Below are 12,500 nucleotides of genomic sequence, written 5' to 3' on the forward strand. Positions count from 1 at the left end.
TCTTGTTGGTTCCTGTTAGCACCTGTTGGTTCCTGTTATCTCTTGTTGGTTCCTGTTAGCTCTTGTTGGTTCCTGTTAGCACCTGTTGGTTCCTGTTATCTCTTGTTGGTTCCTGTTAGCACCTGTTGGTTCTTGTAAGCACCTGTTAGCTGTTTTTAGTTCCTGTTATCTCCTGCTGTTCCTGTTAGCTCTTGTTGGTTCCTGTTAGCAACTGTTAGCTGTTTTCAGTTCGTGTTAGCTTCTGCTAGCCCATGTTGGAACCTTTCTGCTTTTCAAAGTTCTAATGCGAACAAGTAACTTAGCATCATAAACAGGAGAAGCCATCTTAAATGCTAACAGTTGGCACATTAACTTTACCCTCGATACCATTTCTCAACTTTTCCCTTCAAATGACCTCAAAGGAAGACTGTGGACGTTCCCCGAACTGTGATTGGCTAAAACCTGACGGTAGACAGACATTATAGTGGACCGGCCCAGTCTCGCCAGGACAGAACAGCTGGATTCTTCCCGGGTGGATCGGGGGCAGCAGGCCGAGTCTGAAGCCTGGGAGCAGATTTATGTCTCCGTCTGGATGAGCTGCTGCCGTCACAGCCCGGCCTCACGCCCATAAATACCCCCGACCGACCCAACAACCCCCCGTGTTTTTCTGCGTACATGTTTGTTTGACCCTTTATTGTGTGTGTGTGTGTGTGTGTGTGTGCGCGCGCCATGCTGAATGTCATTTTGTTTCCATGAAGGTGTAATCTCACTGTTATGTGCAGAACTAGAGGGAGGCGGAGTTTAGAGGCACAAATGTATGAGGTGTTAAACCATCAGCTTACATTACAAAGTGTGTGTGTGTGTGTGTGTGTGTGTGTGTGTGTGTGTGTGTGTGTGTGTGTGTGTGTGTGTGTGTGTGTGTGTGTGTGTGTGTGTGTGTGTGTGAGAGTGAGTGTTTCCAGATGTCGTAGTTGAAAGCAGATGTCCGATTTGCTCCCGTGATGAAGTCAGAACTTCTTTTTGAAGCAGTTTTTACACGATTTCAGCGCCAGCGTGACGCCACATTACTTTTCTTTACTCTCAAATTTCCCTATTAGCATGTTAGCCTTTTAGCAGTGTGTGACTGGCGATTAAAGCAGAGGCATTTCACATTTGCTGACTCCAACTTCTGTTTGAGATGATTCGGCGATTCTAATTTGTTAGCAATGCTATGATAATGCTTGTCTATTTTTTTTTTCTTTTAAAGTGAGATACTTGTCTGTAACCTCAGGAGCAGTATGCTAATGTCGCCTTATGAGCATTAAAGATGTAGTAACCAGTTATTGTGTTTGGATTTTGTTGTTATTTGAGCAAGATTTATGAAGTTGTGCAGTTGTGGTATTCCCCTATTTCGCTAATAGCATTGTTAACGCCTACCTGTCGAAACGTCGTCACACAACGAGTCGGCATTCGTTACTAACGGTTACTAACGCTCACTATCGCTAAAATCATTGGTAAGAACTGTTTGTTTACATTCCAGCTGTTTTTTTCACGTATTGGCCAACGAATAAGATTATTAGCTTACATTTCTACATTTCAGCTCTAAGATGACTCAGCATTTCCTGTTTGTTGACATTGCTAATGCTGATTTACTGCTATATTTGAATACAGACACAAGACTCACTCAGTACACGATAGAAATGAGGATTTGGTTTTGATTCTATATGAAGAAATATCAAAGTTACGAGCCGCTTCAGCAGAACACAACAAACAACCAAACAAACACTGCAGAGTAACAGAGTAAATACACAATAAGGTTTAATACGCCACTAAAGTTATCATCATCCAAACGTTTTCTCTGGAGGCGAGGCTGTGTGAGCGGGTTTGAACCTGCCACAGAGTAATGATTTACTCTGTTTACCTAACTGTTTGACCTCAGTGTGTGTGTGTGTGTGTGTGTGTGTGTGTGTGTGTGTGTGTGTGTGTGTGTGTGTGTGTGTGTGTGTGTGTGTGTGTGTGTGTGTGTGTGTGAGTGTGAGTGTGTTTCCTGTAATTATTTAATGCAATGACTTGTAACCTTTTTATTTCTGTTGTGCATTTCTCGGCTGCCACAGTCATAAATACTTCCTGTTCCAGGTGTTTACATACTTACTTGTGTGTGTCTGTGTGCTTGTGCTTGTGCTTGCGCGTGGCCTTGTATGTGCGCGTGTGCGTACATGTGTTTGTGCGTGAGTGCATGCGCATTTGTTTAAACCTTTGTTAAAACCCTATGAAGAATCTGACTTTTCAAAAACAATGAAACTTTTATATATTACTTTAGCAATGTTCTGTGTGTGTGTGTGTGTGTGTGTGTGTGTGTGTGTGTGTGTGTGTGTGTGTGTGTGTGTGTGTGTGTGTGTGTGTGTGTGTTTGAAGCCTAACCATGTTCAGATTTAGCCTGGGTGTGGCAACACAAACACACGGGTGCGCATATACACACTCATACACACTCATACACACTCATACACACTCATACACACGCACACAGTAGTAAAACAGTGTGTGGTCTGAATGAGACGAGTGTGAGTCTGCTCTGTAAAACTCTGTGTGTGTGTGTGTGTGTGTGTGTGTGTGTGTGTGTGTGTGTGTGTGTGTGTGTGTGTGTGTGTGTGTGTGTGTGTGTGTGTGTGTGTGTGTGTGTGTGTGTGTGTGACATCACGGAGAAATGTCCTCTGGGACGAATTTTATGGATTTCACTCTAAAACACAGTCAATATGAGGAGGGAGGAAGGGTGAGGGGGGTCAGGGAGAGAGACACAAATAAAAGATAGGGATGAAGTCATCCCCCCCAAGGTAATGAAAACACACACACACACACACACACACACACACACACACACACACACACACACACACACACACACACACACACACACACACACACACACACACACACACAAAGGACAAACATATCAGATTAAAACTGTTCGAGAAAAACCTTCAGCAGTCCAATAAGATGGAGGTGGACGGCCCAGCTGCACCTCCTGGAGCCAGAAGGTTAAACGTATGTCGCCCTCGAGTGGTGGTGGTCATGCTGACAGCAGCAATGTAGAGGGGGAAGAGGGAGAAGGGAACATGATCCGATGTTGAAAAGTAGTAAACTTAAGCAGTCACACAAACTTTAGTGTTTCTCTTCATTTTTTGCTCAAACTGTGCCTACTTCTATATATTGCAGTGGCTGCAATATATACAACAGTAGCAATGTAGGGGGGGTAGTACAAAGAGGACGACAGTAACTTGTTAAAAAAACATTTGGCTTGATCAAACTGGAAGCAGGAACAAAACAACCATAAAAGTTTTTCATTCTGAGAAGATAACTTCAAAACATTTTAAGTTAAAAGACAAAACAATAACTTTTAATGTGTTTAATCCAACTGCTTGTTTGTCTCCCTCTAGTGGCCATAGTGGACATGACAGCAGCAACATGAGAAGAAAACAGGAGAATCAGGTTTTTTTTGTTTAGTTTTTCCTTTCCAAATTATCAACAAGTTTTCATTCTCCTGGTATTTTAGCTTAAACAGAAAGAGTGAATCAATAGTAAGAAATGTTAACGCACGGAAGAAAAGTTTTAAGAAAATATATTACCTAATTGAAAATCAAACAAGAATCATCAACGAAAGATTTGAACTTAACTGTGAACTGCAATAACTAGTAGTTAAAGTTTGTGGTTTGACAGAGATGCTATAAAACCAAAACTTATTTACACAATGTTTCAAGTGAAAACGCATAGTTTTGAGTTTTTGTTTGTTTTTAATTTTAGAAAAGTTTCACATTTACATGGAAACGATATCTTTTTCCATTGAAATGGCAGAACTATTTGCCACGGCCATGGTAGCCATGCGCAGTTGCAGCATTTTCAAAAAGTTGCATTTTCTCCCCAAGTCTTATCCAAATGGTTTGATGGAAACAAATATAGAAATGCACAACTTTGTATATCGCCCTCTGGTGGCTGGAGTGTTTATAACAGAAGCAAAGCAGACCGAATAAAATCTCCAAGAAGTCCTGAATGAAACCAGAAAGGAACTTTAAAAGGTTTTTCTGCATTTTAATATGGAGCATCACGAGGCAGTTTTACTCAGATTTGTCCCATGTTTCTTTATATATGTAAAATAAATACATATCCATGAAACTTTTACGGGAAAAAGGGAAATATTCTTCAAAGTATTCACACACAAAAACACAAATTGTCAAAAAAAAAACATCTGTGACATGTTAAAGTTTATCATTAAATGTTCAGTTTTTTTATGTTTACCATCACATGTCTATATGAATTTGTTCATTTATGTGTGAAAGTGTTTCATTTCAAGTTGTTTTTTGGAAAAGAAATTAAAAAAATATAATGAATGGTGCTTGACTGACCAAACACAGTTATGTGTTTTTGTCACCATGACAACCCATTTGTCTTTTACAAGTTATGTAAATATTATATAAAAGAAAATGAGGTTTATCATTTTTTCAGATACAGAATTTTTAAGAAAATTAGTTTTTTGTTCTTTTAAGAACTGAAATTTGTAAAAAAAAATAAAAAATAAAATCTCAGATTTTCCCCTTATTTTTGGGGGGTGGGGCGGTGTGTGGAACTGGTAAAGAACCAGCGACACAGGGAACAAAAAGGATCCGTTTTTATGAAAAGGAGAAGAATTAGTGTTAGCGGAAAGGAGGAGGAGGGGATAATGGAGGAGGAAGATGGATTTGGACGAGGAGAGCAGGAGGGGTAGGGGAAGGGAGGAAGGGGAGATAAAAGAGAGGAGTGGGGGAGAAAAATATGGAGAAAGTGTTTGAGGCAGCAGAGCCGAGCTTTAATCCAGCGAGCACCTGAAAGTGGGTCACATTACCAGAAAATACAGCGGAGGGGGGCTTCGTCTCCGCAAAGCAAAACCGCGTCTGAAGTGTGTTTGTAATGTTTTCATCTGAACCGAGCAGAGAGGAGGTGGGAGGAGAGCGAGCGTCTCGTCCTCGTTAACTGTCGTCCTGTAATCGTGTTTCTGCAGCGTCTCACTTTCCCCAGGTTTCATCAGCCCGAACCGCTTCGTCCCACCTGGATCCATGTTAATGAGCCGGATCTATGTTAACCAGCTCTACATCTGCATTAAACAGCCTCTAGATCCCTGATAACAACCCAGATTTATGTTAACTAGCTCTACATCTGCATTAAAACAGCTTCTCGATCCATGTTATTGTCCAGCGCTATGTTAATCAGTTCTATATCGGGGTTAACAAGTTCTAGATCTATTCTAGCCAGTTCAAGATCCAGTTTAAAGAATCTATGTAAACCAGATTATAGATGGATAGATTTTGTAATCTGTTAATCAGTTTCTGATCTGGATTTTTGTTATCAAGCTTTGTATAGGTGGTAACATGCTGTAGGTCTATGTTAACATGGTTCTGGCTCTATCTCAACAATCGGTACCTTATGGCGATTTTATTGATGGAGGTTCTAAGTGATGGCCCCCTGAACCTGGATTAATGTGAGATATTCTGGATCTGCGTCGTCATGTTCTGGAGTTGTGGTTCAATGTTGATGAACTCTGGATCTATGACAAATTGTTCTGTATTTGTGATAACGTGTTCCGGATCTCGGTTAACGTGTTCTAGAGTTGTGGTTTTATGTTCGTGGGATGACTCGGTATGTGAGCATGTCCTGGATCTAAGTTCTGGATCCTCCTGAGGTGGCGGACCTGAAGCTGATGACATCATCGATGGGCGTGTCCAGGGGTCTGTCTGAAAGGTGTTTTATGGCGAGAGCGCGGTTAGCTTGTTAATGCTAACTGGACTTTAGGTGGTGTTTATTTAACCGTTAACATTCCTGAGTCGTCTGCTTTCTGTCTGATGGACGCAGACTTTAAACACACTTCACAACTTTATGTTCAGCAGCAGGCTGAAGTCAGGAGATCTGAGTCGAGAGGAGAAACTGTGCAGGCCACCAGGTTCTCTGTCGACTGAAAAAAACAAATGTGATTGAGACCAGTTCCACGTCCCTGATGGAGGCAGTTTATGGATGAGTAGCAACAGGAATCAGAGCTGGCGGGAGCTCGCTGAGATTCTGTGGTGACTCCTCTCGTGGAGCAACGTATCTGTAGAAAACGGTCAACACAGACGTGTTCGATTGTCGTGTTGACAAACGGCCTCCGGCTCCGTTTTGGGTCTCGTCTGAGATTAGCAGGTTTCTAAGGGAGGCGACAAACAGAGGAATGTCGTTAAACTTAGGTAACAAAGATAAAGTTGAGAGCAGAAGATTTAACTTTACATGGTCAGTAGTTTCTGGAGCATGAACACAATCTGTAAAAAGCGACATCAGCATTTTTTGGTTGTATCCACTCTTGAGAACCAATTCCTAAAATTACCCGGCTCCCCAAAAACACAGGATTCATGTGGGAGAAACAACTACCTGATAAAAACAGATACTGATAGAACAGGTCTCCATGTGGGCGGAGCCTAAATTAAACTTGGACATGTTGAGTTTCCACTTAAATCTGCTGGAGTTTAATAGAAGTTTCGAAAAGGAGCGTTTTTTTGTGCTCATCAGGCTTGATTTGTTGGTTGGTTGCTGGGGCGCTTACCTGGTGGGTTTATTGGTTGGTCGGTTAGTTGGATAGTTAGTTGATTGGGTCAGGTTGGTGGGTAAGCTGTTGTTTGAGTTAGTTGATTACTCGGTCGGCATTTTGGTTGGGTGGTCAGTTGGTTGGTTGGGGGATAAGTTGTTGTTTGTGTTGGTTGGTTGGTTGGTCGGTTGATTGGTTGGTCGGTTGGTTGGTTGGTTGGTTGGGTGGGTAAGTTGTTGTTTGGGTTGGTTGCTCCGTTGGTTTCTCAGTAGGCATTTTGGTTGGTTGGTTTCATTGGTTGATTAGGTTGGGTTGGTTGGTTGGTTTGGTAAGTTGTTGTTTGGATTGGTTGGTTTCTCAGTCGGCATTTTGGTTAGTTGATTTGGTTGGTTGATTGGGTTGGTTGGTTTTTTTATTAGGTTGGGTTGGTTGGTTGGGTGGTTGGTTTGGAAAGTTGTTGTTTGGGTTGGTTGGTTGATTTGGTAAGCTGTTGTTTGAGTTGGTTGCTCGGTTGCTTGCTCAGTTGGTTACTCGGTCGGCATTTTGGTTGGTCGGTTGATTGATTGGTTGGTTGGTTGGTTGGGTGGGTAAGTTGTTGTTTGTGTTGGTTGGTTGGTTGGTTGGTTGGTTGGGTGGGTAAGTTGTTGTTTGGATTGGTTGGTTTCTCAGTCGGCATTTGGTTAGTTGATTTGGTTGGTTGATTGGGTTGGTTGGTTTTTTTATTAGGTTGGGTTGGTTGGTTGGGTGGTTGGTTTGGAAAGTTGTTGTTTGGGTTGGTTGGTTGATTTGGTAAGCTGTTGTTTGAGTTGGTTGCTCGGTTGCTTGCTCAGTTGGTTACTCGGTCGGCATTTTGGTTGGTCGGTTGATTGATTGGTTGGTTGGTTGGTTGGGTGGGTAAGTTGTTGTTTGTGTTGGTTGGTTGGTTGGTTGGTTGGTTGGGTGGGTAAGTTGTTGTTTGGGTTGGTTGCTCGGTTGGTTTCTCAGTAGGCATTTTGGTTGGTTGGTTTCATTGGTTGATTAGGTTGGGTTGGTTGGTTGGTTGGTTGGTTGGTTTGGTAAGTTGTTGTTTGGATTGGTTGGTTTCTCAGTCGGCATTTGGTTAGTTGATTTGGTTGGTTGATTGGGTTGGTTGGTTTTTTTATTAGGTTGGGTTGGTTGGTTTTTTTATTAGGTTGGGTTGGTTGGTTGGTTGGTTTGGAAAGTTGTTGTTTGGGTTGGTTGGTTGGTTTGGGGTGGTTAATTGTTTGGTTTGTTGGTTTATTAGTTGGGTAGGTTGGTTGGTTGGTCAGTTGGTTTGTTTGTTTAATGTCTACAAGCGAGCAGATTTTGAACTGAAGTTGACGTTTGTGTTCATTCGATTATTGACCAAGTTTCCATCAATCACTTCAGTTAAAAGTAAACTGGAGGTTATCGAAGGACGCCTGTGGAATCAGCAGATTTGGGGTGGAAGTTTTGAACGGGATGTTTAGTCTTTGGCTGCGCGCTAACACATCATTCAACCGAAGAACAAACCTCCCTCTGTTTCTCTCTCCTCTTTTTGGTGCTTTGCATCATCTCTCTCTCTCTCTGCCCTACATATTGAAGGATAGATATCATTGCATCACCACAGGCAACACGAGAAATATCACACACGCACACACACACACACACACACACACACACACACACACACACACACACACACACACACACACACACACACACACACACTGAGGTGGATTAATTATTATTCGGTTGCCAGGGCGATGATGGAGGAACGAGTGAATCTGTCAGCTCCCTGAAGAGGCTGAAGACTCTTCACACTTCATCCTCTCTCTGTTTATCTCCTCCTCGTTCTGCCTCTCCATCCAGCAGACGAGTGGAGGGGGGTAAACGAGCGTGTATTATCTGGTATATTATGGTGTAATTGTTACCATGGCGATGATAATCCAGGCCCCTCAGGGGGGTTTAGTGTGCTACTCTTTTCCATTTTCCCCGAGTCGACTAATCGATGAATGCAAAATCAGCGACATTACATTTTTCTTAAATGAAGATCTGATTCAACCTTTGTAGCTTTTCTTTTTGGGTAAAAAGAGCGACGAACGGTTATATCACCACATTTTCATTACAATTGTTGACTTTTACCGTAGTAAAGATGAAATCATCAGATTGAAGATTGTGCTGCCAAAATGTCTACAGGCCTTAGCTTGTCGATGGAGCCAGCCACCAGGCCTGCAGTACCAGTCCTTACCACTGGGTGGCACATTGAGTCAAAGATTTGTAGGCCCCGCCCCCTGAGATCGGTCTTCCAAAAGACCCACAACAAAACCCTTTCAAGGTCAGAATTTTTAAAAATCCCACATCCTTGAGCTCAGAGTTCAAAAAGCTCCAATCTTTAAAATCTAAATCTTTAAAGCTTCACACACTTGAACTCGGAGTTATGAAGGCCACACCCACTTGAAGCCAGAACTCTAAAAACTCCGCCCGCTGGGAAGTCAGAACTTCAAAGATGAGCCCCTTGCTGTGAGAACTTTTTAAAGCCCCGCCCCCATGAAAGCAGAACTCGAAAAGGTCCGCTCCCTTGAAGTCAGAACTCCTGAAGCCCCTCCCCCTTGATGTTAGAACTCTCACAGCCCAACCCCCCTTGAAGTCAGTACTCTAAGGTCCACATGAGCCAAAACAATCATTTTCTCCCCGGCATTCTGAAAAAAAAAATTCTGTCCACACTTCACTTTGAACACGGCTCAACACGATGCCTAAGGGAATGTAGTACATATGCCAGGCCTTTAGGGGCGCTGTGACTCACCAAATACACCAAACATACACGTCATTGTTTTCTGCACATCGTTTTTTTTGCCATCCACACCTCAGAGCCGAACTGGGGTTGTAGAATTTCCCTCCTCAGGAAGCCGTGTTAAAAAAACCAAAAAACCAAAAAATGTTTCCGGCCTAATAAAGCGCCGCCTCGCGTGGACGATCGGCCAAAAACGGTGTTTATACATGAAGCGGCGTTCTCGTGTGGACGGCCCCTAAAACTTCCCCTTTATAGTAGAGCTTTTAAAATAAATTGAATAAATCTTTTTCTCCCAGTAAGTGATTATATCTGAATAGTCAATGCAGAACTGCAGCTGGAAAATTGTCGATCAACCACAAAAACGTTTTCCTCCGTTTGAAAGCAACTTGCTGCGTTTGTTGATGAGAGGAAACATTCAAAACTCCCATCAGAAAACATCTGATTTAAGACTCTGATATTTATGTTGTTCATGAAGGTGATCTGGTTATTGGGAGTCCTGGAAAGTGAAACGACCCTGTGTGTGTGTGTGTGTGTGTGTGTGTGTGTGTGTGTGTGTGTGTGTGTGTGTGTGTGTGTGTGTGTGTGTGTGTGTGTGTGTGTGTGTGTGTGTGTGTAGACGCCTGAGGGGCTTAAACCCATCAGTTGGTGGTCTCTCCATTGTCTGCCGTGTTGCTGCGTGCGTGCGTGTGTGTATGTGTGTGTGTGTGTGTGTGTGTGTTTTGGGGGATGGGGAGGAACTAATAAGCTTAACTGCCTCCCCCCTGCCTGTTTCACCCTTCGCTGCCCTTCCTCCTCCTCCTCCTCGTCTTCCTCCCCGCGGCTCTGATGGCTGAATGAATCCTTCGTCTGTCTGTCTGCCACTAAATGGAAACGACGGCTCTCCACTCACGCCGCCGCCGCCGCCGCTCTTTGTCCCAAACTCGCTCTCCAAATTTAACATACAGTCAAGTTGACATTTTTTTTCCCATGATTCCAGACGTGTGATCAGATCAGAAGTGTGGAGCTGGTTTCAGTTCGGGGTCCGCATGCAGCCAGCGGGCTGTGAAATGACAACATCATCACATTTCAATGGCTCCTGATGGCGGCGTCAACATGGGGAATATATACGGTTTGCAAAAGATTGACTGAACTGTGATGAAGGGGAAAAAAATGAAAGAATTTCAAAAGTGGATGATAAATTTAGCTTAAATACGAAAATTGCACAACTAATAGATTTAAGTGCCCTGATTATTTCATTCTTTGTGAAATCACTCAAACACTGCTGGAAGTCAGGTCCAGATCCAGTCAGTCGGTGGGAATGAAGTCAGAAGAACAAACCTCAAAGCACACACACACACGCACGCACGCACGCACGCACGCACGCACGCACACACACACACACACACACACACGTAAACTCTTTTCGAATATCATTTTACAAAAACGTACAAATTGATGGAAAAAAGAAACGTATGAAAAGTATAATAGTTTAAAAAAAATGTTTTAGTAAAGATTAAAATGTAATTTAAAAAGAATTCAAGGGAAAAAAAACACTAAAATATAAAAAAATAAATGTATAATAATAACATAATTGACATTAGCGCAGCTGTAATGAAACACGGGGATGAACTTGTGTACATGTGATTCACTTTGAGCTCCAACTAACTAGTGAGAATTGGTTTGATACTATAATTATATTCTTATTAATTACGTGTAAAAACTTTATCACTAAACAATCCATTCAAATTCTTCTGGTTTCCATCGACTTTGCATGAAGATTTTAATGTTTTATTATGAAAAAAAACTAAACAAATATAGAGAAGAAACTGATGATGCGTTTAAGTTAAATGTGAAAACTGTGATTAGACGTTGGTATTTCCTCTGTTTCTAGTGTTTCTAGTCAGACAGGTGAATCGTGTTAAAGTGCCGGAGTCACTTTCAAAGCAGAGAAAACATCATTTTCAAATTTGTCCACATTAGTGGAAAGAAAGTCTGAGAGACGGCAGCAGCTGCAGGAAACCTGAGGCTGTGTGTGTGTGTGTGTGTGTGTGTGTGTGTGTGTGTGTGTGTGTGTGTGTGTGTGTGTGTGTGTGTGTGTGTGTGTGTGTGTGTGTGTGTGTGTGTGTGTGTGTGTGTGTGTGTGTGTGTGTGTGTGTGTGTGTGTGTCAGGTGTTGAGTTTCATGCTGCTGTAATGTGTTTGTGAATGAAGGAGGGAGGCAGACAGATTGAATGAGGTCTGAACGAGTTCGCTAACTGACGCTAATGTGTCCGACTCCCGTTACCAGACACACACACACACACACACACACACACACACACACACACACACACACACACACACACACGTTTTTTAATTGTGAGATGTAGCTCAGGCTTTTTTTAACCCGTCAAAATGTCAGATATTTGCGTGTCGATCGTCGGTTTGCAGCTTTAAATCAACAGTCGGTTGTTTTCTTCGCTCCACTCGGACCTCGTGCGATTTTATTTAGAATAACTTTTTAAAAGTGAGAAGAAAATCCGAGAAGTCGGGATTTGACATCATGGTATTTTGAAAAGAGGGGAAAAAAAATAAGGCCTCTTTTAGACGACAAGTTTTCAAGTCGGTTTTGCGTTTTCGTTTCAGAAAAGCTTTGCGTTTACACAGCAACGTTTTGAGAACTATGTCAGTTTCCACGGCAACGGCAGAAACACTGAAAATGATTTAGTTAGCATGCAAGAACAAGAGGTGTTGTTCGTGTTTTTTTTTTGTGGTTTTTTTTTGGTTAAGAAAACACGTGTGTGTGCAGTAGCAGCGTTTCCGAAAAGTTGCATTTTCCCCATTTACATGGCAATGGAGCATTTTTGAAAAATTCCACCTCACTTTTTCAAGTGAAAACCGAAACATTTGATCGCGCTTTGGGTTTCTGTTTACATGACACTGGTACCTGACGCCTCTGAAAAGGCAACTTTTTGAAAACAGCTCCCAAGGTCGAACTTTTAGAAAACGCTCTATCTTTGATTAAACGTGGCAAAATGTTACTTTTCTGAAACTTTAATACTGTGCATGACCGCCACGGCCGTAGTAACTGGTAGTTCTGCACATGCTCAGTAGACAGACAATAAGAAAAATGTAAAATGTTTCCTCCAGAGTGTCATGACTCCCAGTCCATATTCTTCTGGACTTGGTGCTTTTATTTTGACAGTCACCGTAATAACAATCCAACTTGGTC

At 42.3% G+C, this 12,500-nt stretch overlaps 1 protein-coding gene across 1 annotated transcript in view; it reads left to right on the forward strand.

The window, feature by feature from the left end:
- Nucleotides 1–12,500, forward strand: part of plxna3 (plexin A3) — a 58,926-nt gene that overhangs the window by 14,646 nt on the left and 31,780 nt on the right. The window lies entirely within an intron of this gene.

The sequence above is a fragment of the Lipophrys pholis genome, assembly GCF_963383615.2.
Source record: "Lipophrys pholis genome assembly, chromosome: 8".
Taxonomy (NCBI): domain Eukaryota; kingdom Metazoa; phylum Chordata; class Actinopteri; order Blenniiformes; family Blenniidae; genus Lipophrys; species Lipophrys pholis.